At 42.3% G+C, this 14814-nt stretch overlaps 1 long non-coding RNA gene across 2 annotated transcripts in view; it reads right to left on the reverse strand.

Annotated features, from left to right (window-relative positions):
• LOC146704592 (uncharacterized) overlaps window positions 1–14814 on the reverse strand; it is an 82502-nt gene that overhangs the window by 23885 nt on the left and 43803 nt on the right. Inside the window, exon 5 of one of the 2 annotated variants that reach the window (XR_014921192.1) lies at window positions 1274–1958. The exons of the other annotated variant lie outside the window; for it this stretch is intronic. This is a non-coding gene — a long non-coding RNA (uncharacterized LOC146704592). Of the gene's footprint in view, window positions 1–1273; window positions 1959–14814 lie in introns of those variants that run through there. 2 annotated transcript variants of the gene reach the window in all.

Below are 14814 nucleotides of genomic sequence, written 5' to 3' on the forward strand. Positions count from 1 at the left end.
TTTGCATACCACTAAACAAGTGTCTATACAACGTGTTTCTGCTGTTTAGTTTGTGGTCTCTCAGGATGAAATAACCACCACAGTGTTGTCAAGGCATTTCTACTGAAGTATAAGGGAAAAAAATAGCCCCAAAAGGCAAGTTCAGTGCTGCTGAACACAGCGATGAGGAAAGGATCGGAAGGAAAGTGCAATAATCTTGCGAAAATAAAGCGGCGTGCTGTGGCTCAAATATGATAGAAGCCCATCTGTTACTGTGGGAGAAACCGCCTGATAAAATAATGCTTCTGTCAAATATTTTCAGTGGTTGAATGGCTGAGAAGAGAAACGGCTTCAAATTTTAACAAGGCGTCAGATTTATGGTCATTTTGTAATAATATTGATGAGAACATTAGCCCTTTGTGATGGTTTGTGTTTATGAGCAATAAAAAAATAAAATATAGCATAAAGTAAGATAAAACAGTATTTTGCAAAGGAGTGAGTGAGATTTATGCACGCATACAGTGACAGATTAATCTCTGCATCATAAAGGGAAAAGTACCACCATATTTTTCACTTTTTTTATATGGATGTACAACATGCTGTTCTGTTCAAGGCCAGCCCGTTGGGACCTCCAGCAAACCCAAGGGGAACTCTCTTCTCAATTGAAACGATGCAATTTACTGTCCCAAACACTGGCACTTCATCATTCAGGGGACTTTAACCCCATGAATGTCAAACAGAGCATGCTGGGAAGGAGATGGAATACCTCACATTACCATAACAACTAGAGCCAAATGACAAGCACTCTGAAGTCTAAAAGGTGAAGAATAATACCATATAATCACCTAATAACATCTGAATAGCAGAAGAGAGTTTGGAATACTTTATATTTAGGAAAAAGCTGTGTGAGGAGGGGTTTTTTTGTCAGTTGGATCCTGATATGGATCCTGTCAGGCACCTGTACCTCAGTGTCTTTAAAGGTCACACAAAAATCCTTTTCTTCTTCTCCTTTCAAACATTTTTGTTAGTTTGATCGAATATGTGGAAAAAGCCCTGCACCCGCCCATCCGCCCCACACCCCCACCTGAGAGAAAGGGCCCGGGCAATCGCTTTAGGCATCCAGCGGCATTAAAGTTTCACAGTACAGCTGTATAGCTGCTGCTGCCCCGCCAGACATACCAACTGCACACCGGGAAGGTATTAGTTTGTGCTTTTTATTAATTAATTGCATTAAACAGAACTTCCAGTGTAAGGGACCGACAGCTTCTTCACGCTTGCCTTCACTCCTCTCTCCTTGACGCATCTGAACCTGGCTTAGTATATTTGTGCAGAGCACCAAAGGGTGTTTAATTATAGAGTAGGGGGCCACCAGGGTTTGATTTTAATTGTGTGCATCTGTGTGTGTTTGCGTGTGTCTGCACGTTTGCCTGCAGCTCTATAGGTCGCGGGCATACTTTAAATCAGAACTCCTACAGGCTAAGCTGGAAGACCGGGCTCCCTCAACACATCCACAGAGCCGTGAGAGCCCGAGTTTGATTAATATTTTCGTAATTATCATTATTTAATTCAGCAAAACCACAGCTTCTTCAGTGAAAGCGCGGCCTTTGTCTCTGTGATGCTGAATATCCTGGCTCATTAAGGGCACGCAGAGATCCTGTATATGGTAAATAAGAGGCTGTGTCTCATGCTGCTGCCCCAGGGAGAGTTGGCACCACTCTGAAGGACATCTCCTTCTAAAGAATGGCGCTCTGCTGATGTTTCTCGGCTCAGACCGTAGAGCTGGATCCCCTGCCTCTGGCATCGTCAGGCCCGCTTCCTTTTATGAGGCTCAAACTGAGACAACAGCACAGGCAGATGAGCGCTGTGCACTCGTCATGCCATCAGGCTGCTTCCTTTGTACAGTCGACTGGTGATTGAAACAACATAAGAGAGCAGAATAAGGCCTGTCTCCTCTCGGGTTTTGGCTCCAGTCAGACCATCTACAGACACGAAAGACATATGGAGAAGTTTATAAAAGAGCTTTGTGTACATGCACTGCATTTTATGTCTTTGAAGAGTTCAGCTTCTGTCATTTTGAGAAGCCAAAAAATAATCTTAATAAGGTTAAACTTGAAGCAAACTGGGATGCTGCTGCTTCAGTTCAGCATGTTTGATACAGTAACTACTTGTAAAGTAGAAAAAAACCCATTTCTTTCTTAATAATTACGTCTTGTATCAATTATGTGTGGTACAAGTCACAATCTAGTTTGTTAAAAAGCTCGCCCCGAGGGGATAACTGGTATTTCACATACTGCAGTTTATTAGATCAGCAGTGTTTGATGCTCAGAGCTGGACTGTATGCTGAGTTTTCTCTTTGCTTGAAGCTTTCTCTCTGTTGCTATGTGCTGAAAGGATCAAAATACCCGGTGGCTGGTTAACCTGCATGCTATATATTCATACCGTCGCGTCCCAGGTTGGCCCAAGGAGACGTCCGTCATTCCTCTGCCTGTCCTGCCACTCCCTGGTCTGCCAAGAACGCAGCAAGAAATTTTCTGACAAAGAGCGCTCCTTGCCTACAGTGTTGTTAACCGCCTGATTTGATCACCTCTTTGACAAAAATAACGCACGCGCAAGCTCCCGTTTTATATCATGCAATTGCGCAAGATCCGTGTAAAAATACTCCTTGTACGGTTTAATCATTTGATGAGGCTGGGTGGCCTCAAGCCAGATGCACTAATGATAATTTTCTGTGAAGTGGTTGTAATAGTCTGGCCCCAGCTTCAGTATCTCTTCCGTTGTTTGCACATGCCACTGGATCAGTTTGTGTGTACTTTGCAGCAATGATAATAATATACAAAGAACTGCAAGGAGGAGGACAGTCTTTATCAGGGTGGCATATTAATGTTTATTTACACCGTGGCTAATAAGATGTGTGCTTCCGCAGTTAGGTGAGACAGAATGATGGTGGGTAATTAAACTGCTTTGCTTTAGATTCATCCATTATCCATACTCAAGCTTGCATACATAATGTAATAATGTTAAATAAGGCCTGTTGCGGCGGTGGTCGAGGTGACCATTCTGAGGTGTTTTCATCCCGCGAGCGTGGCGTAAATCAATAAGGCGTGTCACCGCAGTCAAAATGTATAAAGATCCGTGTGATAAATTTTCAGAATTGTCAAATATCTATTCAGCGGCGAGTGAGATACGACCCTTTACATAATGCGGTTTTGCAAGAGCACAAACACACTGACGAGACTCGTTTGTGTTTCAGCGTTTGGCAGGTTTCTAACCTGCTGGAGGTTTGAGACTGACCGAGGGGGTCTCTAATCCATATTGTCATGATGCTTAATCCCATCTGCTGAAGGCAAGTCCTGTCTTTAATGTCCTTGTCAGACTGGCCGCTGGACCCCAAGCACACTTACACACACACACACACACATGCGCGCATACACAAACACAGGCTCACCTTCATGCAAGAGATTGAAATCAGCTAGGCAGACACTCAAGCATGAACCAAATGTCAGCGACAAGCCACAGGGAGAGAAGAGGGGCCCATGTTAATTATTACAGAGAGAAATCATACAGTTTCACCTGCAAGACATGCTATCCAGGATATCTGTGGATCATGAAGTCATTTTCTCTTTTTCCCCCCTGTGGTGATACTAAGAGGAGACTCAATCTCAATGAGTAGGTCTTTAAAAAGGAGTGATTAACTCTGTGATGGATGTGCCCCCCCCCACAAAAAAAATCTTTTGCTTATCACATTATGAAACTGTGTTGTGTGTACTTCTCTAAAGCGAACGATAATGATATACAGAAAGGTGAACAAGTTGGTGAAACCTGCAGAGTTCTTTTGTTCATCAAAATGTCACGGATTTACAGATATTGTTTGAAGCCAGACTGTGAAGCTCTGCCCTTCTGACAGAGAAATGCAAAGTTTTGGAAAGGTGTCTACAAATTTCTTCCCTCTGCAGCAGCTCTGCTCTCTCATTTGATTTTGAACGTGGAGCAGAAAAAAAGAAGAAGAAGAAAAAAGAACCTGCCTACCTCCTTGTCTTCTGACAACACGCTTCCCATGTGACACTTAACCTTTGGAGATTTCCCATTCTCTCTGATCATTCACTGTTTGGATCATGTTAATTAACCCTAAGGCACAGCAGAGACTTACAGGCTTTGAAGCAGAAGAAAAACACCAAGAAAGAAGTAAAAGGAGAAGGGATTTTTGTTGTTTTCTGTTTCTTCATGGCGATTAATTTCTATATCCATGTGAAAGTCCTGATGGTGCCAGTGAGAATAATGAGTGGCGTGGGTGTTGGAACGGATGGAACATGGTTTGTGTCCCTGTCACCGTTAGTCCTTGTCCCTGTGAGGAAGTTGGCTGGACCAGCCTGACCTCCCTCAGGTGGCCATGGAAATGGAAATCAGTTCAAAAATAGAACACAGGATGGTTTTCATAGCCTTCAGCTTCCCCCCGAAAAAAAGAAAAGGGGATTTTTGTCTATTTCTTTTTCTTCTTTTTTGGCTCCTGGCATAAATGGTCTTTTCTGTAGTTGCACGAAACACACAAAGCAGGTTTCTTGGTGAAAAGTGCCACTGGTGGCAGGCAGAGCGATATCGCCCGAGCCCAAAGAATATGCTGTGCATGTGAAATTATTTTGTTAACTATTTCGCTCCTTGGTCTCATCTCACATTTGGCAAGGCTCTGTGAAAATCGTGTCTGCGCTCTACAGCAAGCAGGATATAAGCCCCTGGCCTTGATGTCTTCTGTCAACCAACTGTAGGTACAGCTAAAAATACGCTAAAGTCAGGTGACATACAGTACATATACTCTCGCGTCTTTAACTCTGAAAGACTTCCCTTGTCTCTCAAAAGCAGCCCTTTTTTCAAAGCAGCAATGGGTTGAAATCCACCACTCCAAAAACTGTGGAAATATTCATGAGGAAATCTGCTGGAAAAGATGAGCTGCAGCACAACCAGAGGCTTTATTCTCCAGGTTTTCGGGGCAAATCTGTTCCTGTGCTTCTATCTGACGCTTGTCTAAAGCACATAAAGACAAAGACAGGAAGTATGATTAGCCATGGAGAATAGAAGTGCACGGTTCCCTCCAGGATAAGTCTTGAGGTGGGACTGATCAAAGCTATGCCCAGAGACAGAAGGAGACTGAACCAGCACTTTTTCAGTGGCTATCTCTGCCTCAAGACTGGGGAAGAGGGGTGGGGGCTGTTCTATACATATTTTGCTTTTAACGTTTTTGCTGGAAAAGTTGCAGAACAATATGCTGTTAAACGTTTTATTGTAACTCTGCGAACTACAACTGTAAATATAATTGTTTCTGGAATGAGCATAAACAAGATGCTGGCAATATGACTAAAGAAAAAGATGATGATCTTTTTAAAAAATCAGTTTTAAGCATATCTATGAGCAGTATTTAGTAACAGAAAATCTAAAGATGATACAAACCTCTCTGGATTGTATTTATTTTAGTTTATTGTATTATTTTTTGTAAAATAATATGAAGCCTGGCTTTTTTACCCCTCGCTCTTTCTCTACAGTTGACGCCTTCAGTATACTCAGGTTATTATAATGTGCCCTTTTTAAATCCGTGGTCTTTTGTATTTCAAAGGTGCAGTCTCGCACATTTTATGATTTCCACATCACGGGCCCTAGTTACCTCCACTGCCTAATACAGACTAAGAAATGTCGTATTCCAGCTTTTACCCCTTTTTAGTTGAGGAGAAAAAGAGATGCAGGTATATTCAGCTGGCCTGAGGGTTCGAGACTGGAAGTACAAGGCCGCTCTGGCTTGTCATGGACAGAGTGTGATGAGATGCCTTCATTATAGCTGGTTTTTAAGGAGAGCTGATCTTTGTGAGTCTGCTTATATCAAAGGAATGGCTTTGATATCCCGGCCTCAAACACTTAGAGCTGTTGTAATGACAGCCGTCTGCTGCTTTGGTTTTTCATTGTTTTTCTCCACTATCATCATCAATATTTGATTTTTCTTCATGCAAAGCCTACACGTTCCTTTATGCAACCTTATGCATGCGCACACTGAGTCCCGTCTGTTTATTTTCACATGCTATAAGTGGGATCTCTTTGTAACACGCAGATGACTGGAAAAGTCCTTAAAAACCTTTTTTTTTTTTTTTTTTTGCCAATGTGATTATTTTTGTTAATTTACAAACTGAAGGTTCACATTCCTCCAGCAGAGCTTAAGCACAGAACTTACACTGTTTATTAAAATATTGTTAACATTTTGGCGATGGCGTAGTCCTGAAAGCACAAATTTGAATATCTGCCTCGGCCTGTAAGCCTCTAAACTAGGAGACTAAATATATACTTACATTTTATTTCAAAGAGAAAAAAAATCCTTTCTGGCAAAAAAGACTGGCTATGAAGAACTTTACTCAAGGACAGGAAGCACATCATTAAAATGGGGAGAAATATTAAAAAGGGGGAGATATGAAAGCGTGAAGATCTGCTCGCCTTTGGCTACTCTGACTTGCTTCAAAAACATCTTGAGATCTTTCCCTCCCTCAGACCTGCACTCTCCCTCGTTATTTGACTTTATTTGCTGGCTCCACACTGATTTGAGTTGTGGAGCTTTCCTCTAAATAATCAATCACATAGCACGCACCACAAAAGCAGAGGATCCCTATGAGGAGGCTCTTTTGCAGTATTCAGCATAAATGCAAGACCGAAAAAGTGAAGGGCACAAGTGATGTGGTCCCTTCATGTCTACTTGACACCTCAGATTTCATCAAAGTCCTCGGGTGTATGTGTCCTCGTCCTCAGACTGTGGCCCGGTTAGTCTAATTAGAATACACAGAAATGTGAATGCTGAAGGAGCCACCTCTCTAAAACTGTAGGTATGGAGGTAATTACCTGTTTTTGTGCTCGGCCCTCTGCCTGTCTTTTCTCTCTCATCATCTATGACATGGCACAGTGCTGTCACTTCGGACCAAAAGATGAGGGGACATTATCACATTACTCCTGCTCCCTCATGGATAATGGAACAAGGTTTGCATTTGAATGATAAACAAAATGACTTGGAGACACTGGGAAGATCACTCACACCTGCCCCTCCCTGCTTCTGCTGAGTATTATGCAAAACAAGGGGTGAGGATTTTTTTTTGAGTCCCATGAACTCATCCCTGTATCTCCCAGGCATGTTGGACAATTATGAGTCAGTAGAAGTAACGGCACCTTACTAATGTTATGCAGTGTTTGTGTTCACCGTCCTTTTATCAGAGCACAGCTGCTTTCATTTGCAAAGTTCTTCACCAGATACTGACATTAGCATAGACTTGCAACCGAGGCCCTTAATCAGAAAAAATACAAAATAAAACAAAGCATAATGGCTTCAAAGTGTCCGTAGGGCGATAAATAATTCTGGACCTTGTCGAAACGATCAGATCAAATAAGATAAAATGACATTCCGAAGCGCCACAGCGTACAAAGCAAATATATTTTCATTTGCGAGGGAAAGAATATTCAGCAGCACATAGCTGCATCGCTGTTTATTTTTATTTAGGAAGACTTTCAATTCAAAACAAACTAAAGTTATTTTAAGTTTATTTTGTTGCCAATAAACACCTGGAGGGAATGTTCCTCTGCAGTGACGCTCTGACGAAAAAAGGTATTTCAAGTCTCCTGAAATCTGCAGCAGCGATGCTGCTCACATAACACTGCCATGCTTGAAGAGTGCCTCCTTAGAACTGAGTCTAAAAAGAGAGCATTGAATATATATTGGTTAACATCCTTTAAAGGCAGCTACAATTAATGTGTGAAGCTGCGCTTGGATCCTTTGTGCCTTACACCTGCCAATCACCATGTTTGTAGAGCTAGATCACAGTCTTGTTTTTCCTACTGTATGCAGCTATGTATTTATTTCCACTGGTGTGAAAAGATTATATTTACCGGCGTTTTGAAGATGAGGCGTTTCTGCACACGCTGTGCAAAGACTTGCAAATTGCAAAAAGAAGAAAAGCAGGAGAAAACGGCACATGCAGGGCTGGAAAAGCAAACTGTGTGGCGTGCGTGTACTGAAAGTCAGAGCTGGCAAAGTATTCGCTTTCATAAATCTGGTGATTGTGTTCCCACTGCAGCTTTATCGTGTCTCCCTATCTGACAAGAGTGGAAACTGACTTAGCACTGCTCCTTTGAACAGATTCTCGCTGTCACCTGAAACCAAAAGGTGAAGCTTTTAGCAAGCAAATAAATCGGAGGAAGAGACTAAATCTTACCAGTTGGGATTTGCTATAATCACACCTAAAGTGCCTGGTCTAATCGACTTTCAGCATCTGTTTACTCTGCATGTCTTTAAAAAAAAAAAGCCTGTGGTGTCTGGCTTGTTCTACAGGGAGTCATTGCGGTTCAGGCTTCGCAGTTCTCCAGCGGTTATTGCATCGAGAGAGGTGCCAATCCAGTCATTTCACCACCTATCCGAGACAGAGCCCAGAAGGCGCGGGAAGACAGAAGTCCCTGGTTAGGACAAACTGCTTCTTGTATCAATGTTGACCAGCCACACTCCTCGTGGCTCCCGCACATCTGCATCTGGGAGCTTGTCTAATCCCTCTTCTTTGTCATCTCAGGTCAGTAGATGTACTAAATTTCCACCCTGAGAATTATGACAAGGGAAATAAGCTATGTGAAGAGGAAATACACTGAGCTTGTGGATTTAAAAAAAAAATCACCTGCATGAATCCACAGACAAATTAAAGTCCAAGCCCAATTTGTCAAGATCATCCCAGCTTGATATTATCTAAGGTGACACGATTTTATTTATTTCCAGCTGGCATCAGGGCGATGAGGATTAAAAAGATAAAACATAGGCTTTTATGTATGGGCCACTTTGCTAATGAGATGGATTAAAATGTGCTCTGTGAAGGGAATTAATTTGCAACTGAATGGCAGTTAGTAGGCAAATGTGTATAGCACATGACACAAACCCCTGAGGGTATTCCATGGTTAGTTTGGTACAATTTAGAAATTACACAACTCGTTTACTAAATAACGGGCTCGATTTTCCCTGAACTGCATTCTTTAGCGCCTCACTGTCACACTTGACTTTCAGATGTGTTGAAAATAGGTTAGTCTATTCCAGTGAATGAAGCCTCCTGGTACTACCACTCACTGCAGTAATAGATAGCCATTTATAATTCATGAGATGGCTAGTCCCCCAAGTTAATTTTGCCCAAGGCACTGTTTACTTCTGCTTTGTACTTTGTTTAAAGTCAGTTGTTGACAACTCTTGTACATGTCAAACTATCACCGCTAATAATTGCTTAAGGAGATAGAACTTTTGCAAATGTTGGTTCCACCAGAGGTATATTCGCCTCACCCTATGCAGAACTTCTTTAGATGAATTTTTGATTCATCTCCTTCTCGCTCTTGACAAAAAGAAAAAAAAAGATGGAAAAAAAATCCTCTGTAATTCAAAGCAATAGCTGTAAGAGAAATTATAAAAAAGAATAATGTAGTATGCTCTTCATAACATCCTAGTTTTCATGTGAAATAGGAAATGTCTCTCTTACGCTCCCTCTCCTCTCCCACCACCCCCGCCTCTTTCTTACTGTCTTCCACTTTCTTGTTTTTTTGCATATTGGCCAAAGACGGACTTGCGCTGCTAGATGATGATTGTCACACGCTGAGGATTGACAGAATCTATTGTAGGCGAGTAACGGCCTTGGGCGCTACCTCTGTGGGTCATCCCTGTTCGTCTCTCTCTGCGCTGATAGCGACATTCTCTCAATCCAGGCAGTCGCTTGATTAGTGCCAATTATCCGGGCTGTCACTTTCCCTGGTGAGAGTGGCCCAGGATGCTCCCCGTCCCCCACACTTCCCGTCTAGAGCGGACGTGCACTAAAAGTCTGCGCTCGTAGCTGTAGGCTGTGGGAATGATTTTGAATGCAGAGATGGGTGGGGCGGGGGATAAAAGAAATGAGGGAAGCAAGTTCTGAGTTTGACAGTGTGATAGCATTGACTTCCGAGACAGTTACAAGGGGAGTGTCATTTTCTCCCGCAAAGATGTCTCCCCAGGGCTCCACCATCTTCCATCAGTCAGTCAGTCATCAGCTTAATATTCAACTGTACACTGTCTACAGGACCCAACTGGGTTACATTCACTAAGGTATACAAAATTCACTTGTAAGTCTGTTAGTTTTAGTCGAAACCAGAGGTACCAACTTTAATAAAAGTGCAGTAAAATAGTATTAACAATAACAGCAGTTTGTCTAGAGCGTAATTCGTGTGACCGAAGAATCACTGCAATCTGAAGAATGAATGCCATAAATGTGCGACGCTAGAATCAACCAGTCCAAATACATGTGAACAACTGGAGCAAACACACCAAACAAAGACAGGGCGGAGATCGTAAAAAAATTCACAACATGCTAATAATTTTGATCAAAAAATGTTGCAGACAACAAAAAGCAACCTACATTTTTGCATATATAAAAAAAGCTATACGTCATCTGTTCCTGAATGTCTCTATTTAATTAGAAAAAGTCAGATTAGGCTCATTGTCACGCCACCTGGTTTAGCCCAAGTCTTTCTGCAGTCACTTCTTGGCTGTGCTGCACTGTTTTTTCCTGATTCCACACAACGCAATCACAGTATTTTCAAGCCACTCTTTAAACAGTGCTGCTGTGTATTTACTGATCTATTTCTTGCCTCTTTCATGTTGTTACTGTGTCTCTTGTAACTTCTCAGCATTCAGCAGCAGAGAAGTGAGACGCAGAGCTGCTTTAAACAGCAGAGGTTATCCTCAGTATGGATGTCTGCAGGGGGAGTAAACACCACTGGAGTGCGAGTGAATATTTTGTATGAGAGAGGGTATTAATTATTCATGCCAGCTTCATTGTGTATGATGATGTGTCAGGATGTTTGCCAATAAACAACAATATTCCTTGTAGGATTGATCCAATATGAAAAGTTGTTGAGCTAGTTCCTCTCGGTGTGAAAAAGTCTGACGAATGCAGTATGTGTGAGAGGTGGCACTGGCACTTATTTATGGAAATATCAATATTGTATCATAATGCGTATCCTCTCCGCTTAGTATAAACAATACAATCTAAAGGGGGTACTTTAAATCTGGACTGTGAGAATAACATTAATATGAGGATTAAGGGAAATGTGAAACCACTGAATACAAAGCTGTGTAATCAAATCGATCTGAAGCAGGAAAGTAAACTGGGTCAGTGCGGTGCTGGGATTTTTGGGATTGGCAGAAAAGTACACATAGAAGACAACAGCAAAAAATAAAACCCCCGCACCTTCTTTTAAAGTGTTTATTCTGCTCACAAGAATGCTCTAACAAAGTGCGGCACGCCCCGCTGATCCGGCTCGTCATTGGCTCTTAGCGTGGGGCGATGAGCCCGGCGTGTCTGTGGGGGGATTTTTGCTCCCTTTCATGGTTCGAGTGCCCCGCCACCATCTCCCTGTGACGCCCCGGGGAATACATCACCACACGGGCAGGACAGCAGGCCAGCACGGGCGTTATAATTGCCATCTCCTCCTAGTGCACATTGTGCACTGTGGAGCACGGTGATTAAATCAAAAAAACTCCTCTGCACCCCAGCTCCTTACCTCGCAGGCAAAACAGCAGGCTCCTCTGGGATGGGGTCATCATGGCCCCCTCTGTGTTCTCTGATCTTTGCAAAAAGGGGGGTCTAGTGCACACTGTTCACTATTATGTACTAAAGGAAACACAAGGAACCTAATGACTGTTCAAATTAAGAGTCATCTACAGTTTTTCTCATCCAAAACAATCTCACTCACAACTCAAATGTTGGATAAATATTTGAACTGGTGAATACTAAGCAGCTGAGAAAGGACAATGAATGCACTAACTCCATCCTCCTGAGTGACTAAACTCTTTTAATTACCACTATCACTTGTGTTGGATGATTCCTTTTTCATTCGTGATTTAACTCAGCCAGGAAGAGCACACCTTCGATCATCGGCATCCTGATTTACATATGCCTGTGATCATTAAAATACAGATAATTCACCTGAAGCCATAAAGAAAATTAGACCAGGGTTTTATACAGAGTTATCGTCCTTGGACAACCTGCGCGCACACACACAAAACAGACCATTATCACTTGGGTTAATGGCTTTGTTAATTTGAAGACATTAACAACTGCTCGGCTGTCCCCAATGAATGTGTCATACAAGGCAGGCCTTGTATTGTTAAATGGGTTGCTAAGTAGATTGATTCCTTAGCTACAAAACACAGCAGTGATGTAGGCAAACAGGTTAATTAAACATTTACACACAAACGCTCAACAATCTATTGTACTCCTCTAATTTATGGCATCAATATGCACTTTCATCAGGATTTCTTTCTTCTTTTTTTTCTTTTTTTTTGAGAGAGGCATATGTTTGCTCGCTCCGTTCAAATTGGCACCACGCCAGTCTTACTGCACTGCTGTTTTTGAGGAGCAACTGGGACTATCGAGCTCTCCGCAGTCACCCATAACAGGGACGCAGCAGTCCCTCCGCTGCGCAGGGAGACAGTCAGACACAGATTCAAACACCTGCACCCACACCTCCACCTACGCTCCTTTTCATCTCCTGCACCAGCCAGAGGAAGCAGAGCCACTGATTCCTAATCAGCTTCGTCTCCACTTCCTCCACCTCTCAGCTCTCTTTGGCACACACACAAATCGGAGTGTACACATTTGCACACAGGAATATACACACACCCAGTCCACCACAGAGACTTCTGCAGAAGAAGAAGTGAAGCGCCACACCTCTTCCGAGAGAAATTTCCTTTTTTTTCCTCTTCTCATTCGGAAAACTCTTGGGGGTCACGAGGACAGAAAAAGTTCTTGCTTTTTGTTATTTTCGAAGAATTTCTACAATTGTGAGAGCAAAGTGGGATTTGGGCCAGAGGCGTAAGATAGTTTCCATCTTTCATGTATCCTCTACTGACAGAAAGTGAGCTGACAGGAAGACAACAAGGGAACAATCAATCACCTTTCTTTTCAACTTTCCTTTTTGCCCACGTACGTGTTGGTTAATTTCTTAACACGGGGATATATATATAAAAAACAGAGGCTTTTCTGCTTTTCTTTAGTGGTTGTCTAAGTGATGGAGCACAACTCTCCTGCAGTGTAACAACTGTGAGCTATGATGAATTCCAACGATCACTTCATATGCCAGGCCTCATTAGCTACGGATGTGTTTGCTTACAGCTTCGCCTAAATACCTCAAGTACTAGATGCGTGTTGTTTTTCTTTCCCCTTTTAAGTTCTCACCCTCTCTTATTCACACATGCAAACACACAAACACACACACATGCACAGCCTGGAAAAGCCTTTAATACACTTGCCAACCACGGGCCCTGGGTAAGATTCCTTGAGGGCGATGTGTATCCACAACAATGTTTCTCCCTCAGACATGTGGCATGGGTAAACAACACGGTTAAGCCTAAAACAATGTGTGTCCCTGATGACTGCAATTATTTATGAAATCAAACACAATTCAGCTCTCCGCCATGTGGGACAGCTCTCTACATCACTCAACAAATCTCCACTCTTTACTGCTCGTGATCTTATAATGCAATCCCGGCGATTACTACAAGTGTCAAACTCTTGTTATCATCAAAACAGCATTAATCAATACACTGATCTCCCACCTGCACTGAAAAAAACTCACATTTTATCCATGTCACATGTACCTTCACTGCCTCCCCACCCCGCCCAAACCAAGCGAAACATGTGTAAACCATGCAACCTTCAGGCTATATTTCCTCAGGCTGTCTTTGTGGATTATAACAAGGCGATGGCTAAATTATTCAACTTTTGGTTTCTCATGATTGGATGAACAGTGCAGTGGGAGAAATGCCAGTGTCAAGACAGTATGCAAGCTCTCGGGACATTAGCCTCCAGTCAGCAGCTGCTGCAGATGGTATGCTCACTTTGTCGTCCACTTTCTCAGCATTGCTTGTGAAGAGCAATTAACTAACAGCGCAGACACAGACAGACAAGTTCATTTTGTTTTCAAAAGGATTAGAGAGGTGGACCGAGGGAAGAGGCCATTCATCACATAGGCGCCTCTTTATCTCTCACATGCTTTGGACTTTAAAGGGTTTCAGGATTTTAATCAAACAGCCATCTCTTTGCACTTTTAACATAGCCAGTGCTGACAAGCAGTGATCACCCAGGAAATTTCCTCAGTCTTAAGGTCACTGACCTTTGTCTTATCAGTGTTACCAAAAGTAAAAATGTGTGTACACATGCACTTCACTTGTCCAATAGAAGATGTCTAGATGTTTGTTTTTGTTTTGTTTTTTTAACATTTTGGTCAAATGCAAGCAAGAGCTTGAACTTGAAATGCAATCTACTGAGCTCCACAGATTAAGATTAAGGCTAAAGAATTAAGAAATATAGGTTTTTAAAAAAAGTGCATCATGTAAAGTGCATGGCAGGATTTGCAGATGATGACGCTGCAGGCAAAGCCAAGGGTCTGCTGTGCAGGTCAGAGGTGTTAGCCTGGTGGCCTTGCAAAACTAGCTTTGACATTTCTAACACTGCACATTGTTTATGGTGTGTGATCATTTTTAAGACCCCATAAAATATACAAAAAGAACAATTTGCATATTAATATTATTATATGCATTGCTATTTTACCTCAAAATTATTCTGCAAAGGTATCAACTGTTAGTGCAACATTGTGAAAAATTCTGCAGATCGGCACAGTAAAGACATACCCTACATTTTCAGCGCGTAGGTTCTAACCTCGTAAATCACAGGCAGAAGATAAATATGTGAGGGCAACTAAATTAAATGGTACTTAGCCTTGTGAAATGCTCTGTAATAGATCTGAAGAGGAGGTTTAGAGAAACAA

The sequence above is a fragment of the Copadichromis virginalis genome, linkage group LG7, assembly GCF_057382275.1.
Source record: "Copadichromis virginalis isolate Kocher_CV1m ecotype Utaka linkage group LG7, C_Virginalis_male_GT1.1, whole genome shotgun sequence".
Lineage (NCBI taxonomy): Eukaryota > Metazoa > Chordata > Actinopteri > Cichliformes > Cichlidae > Copadichromis > Copadichromis virginalis.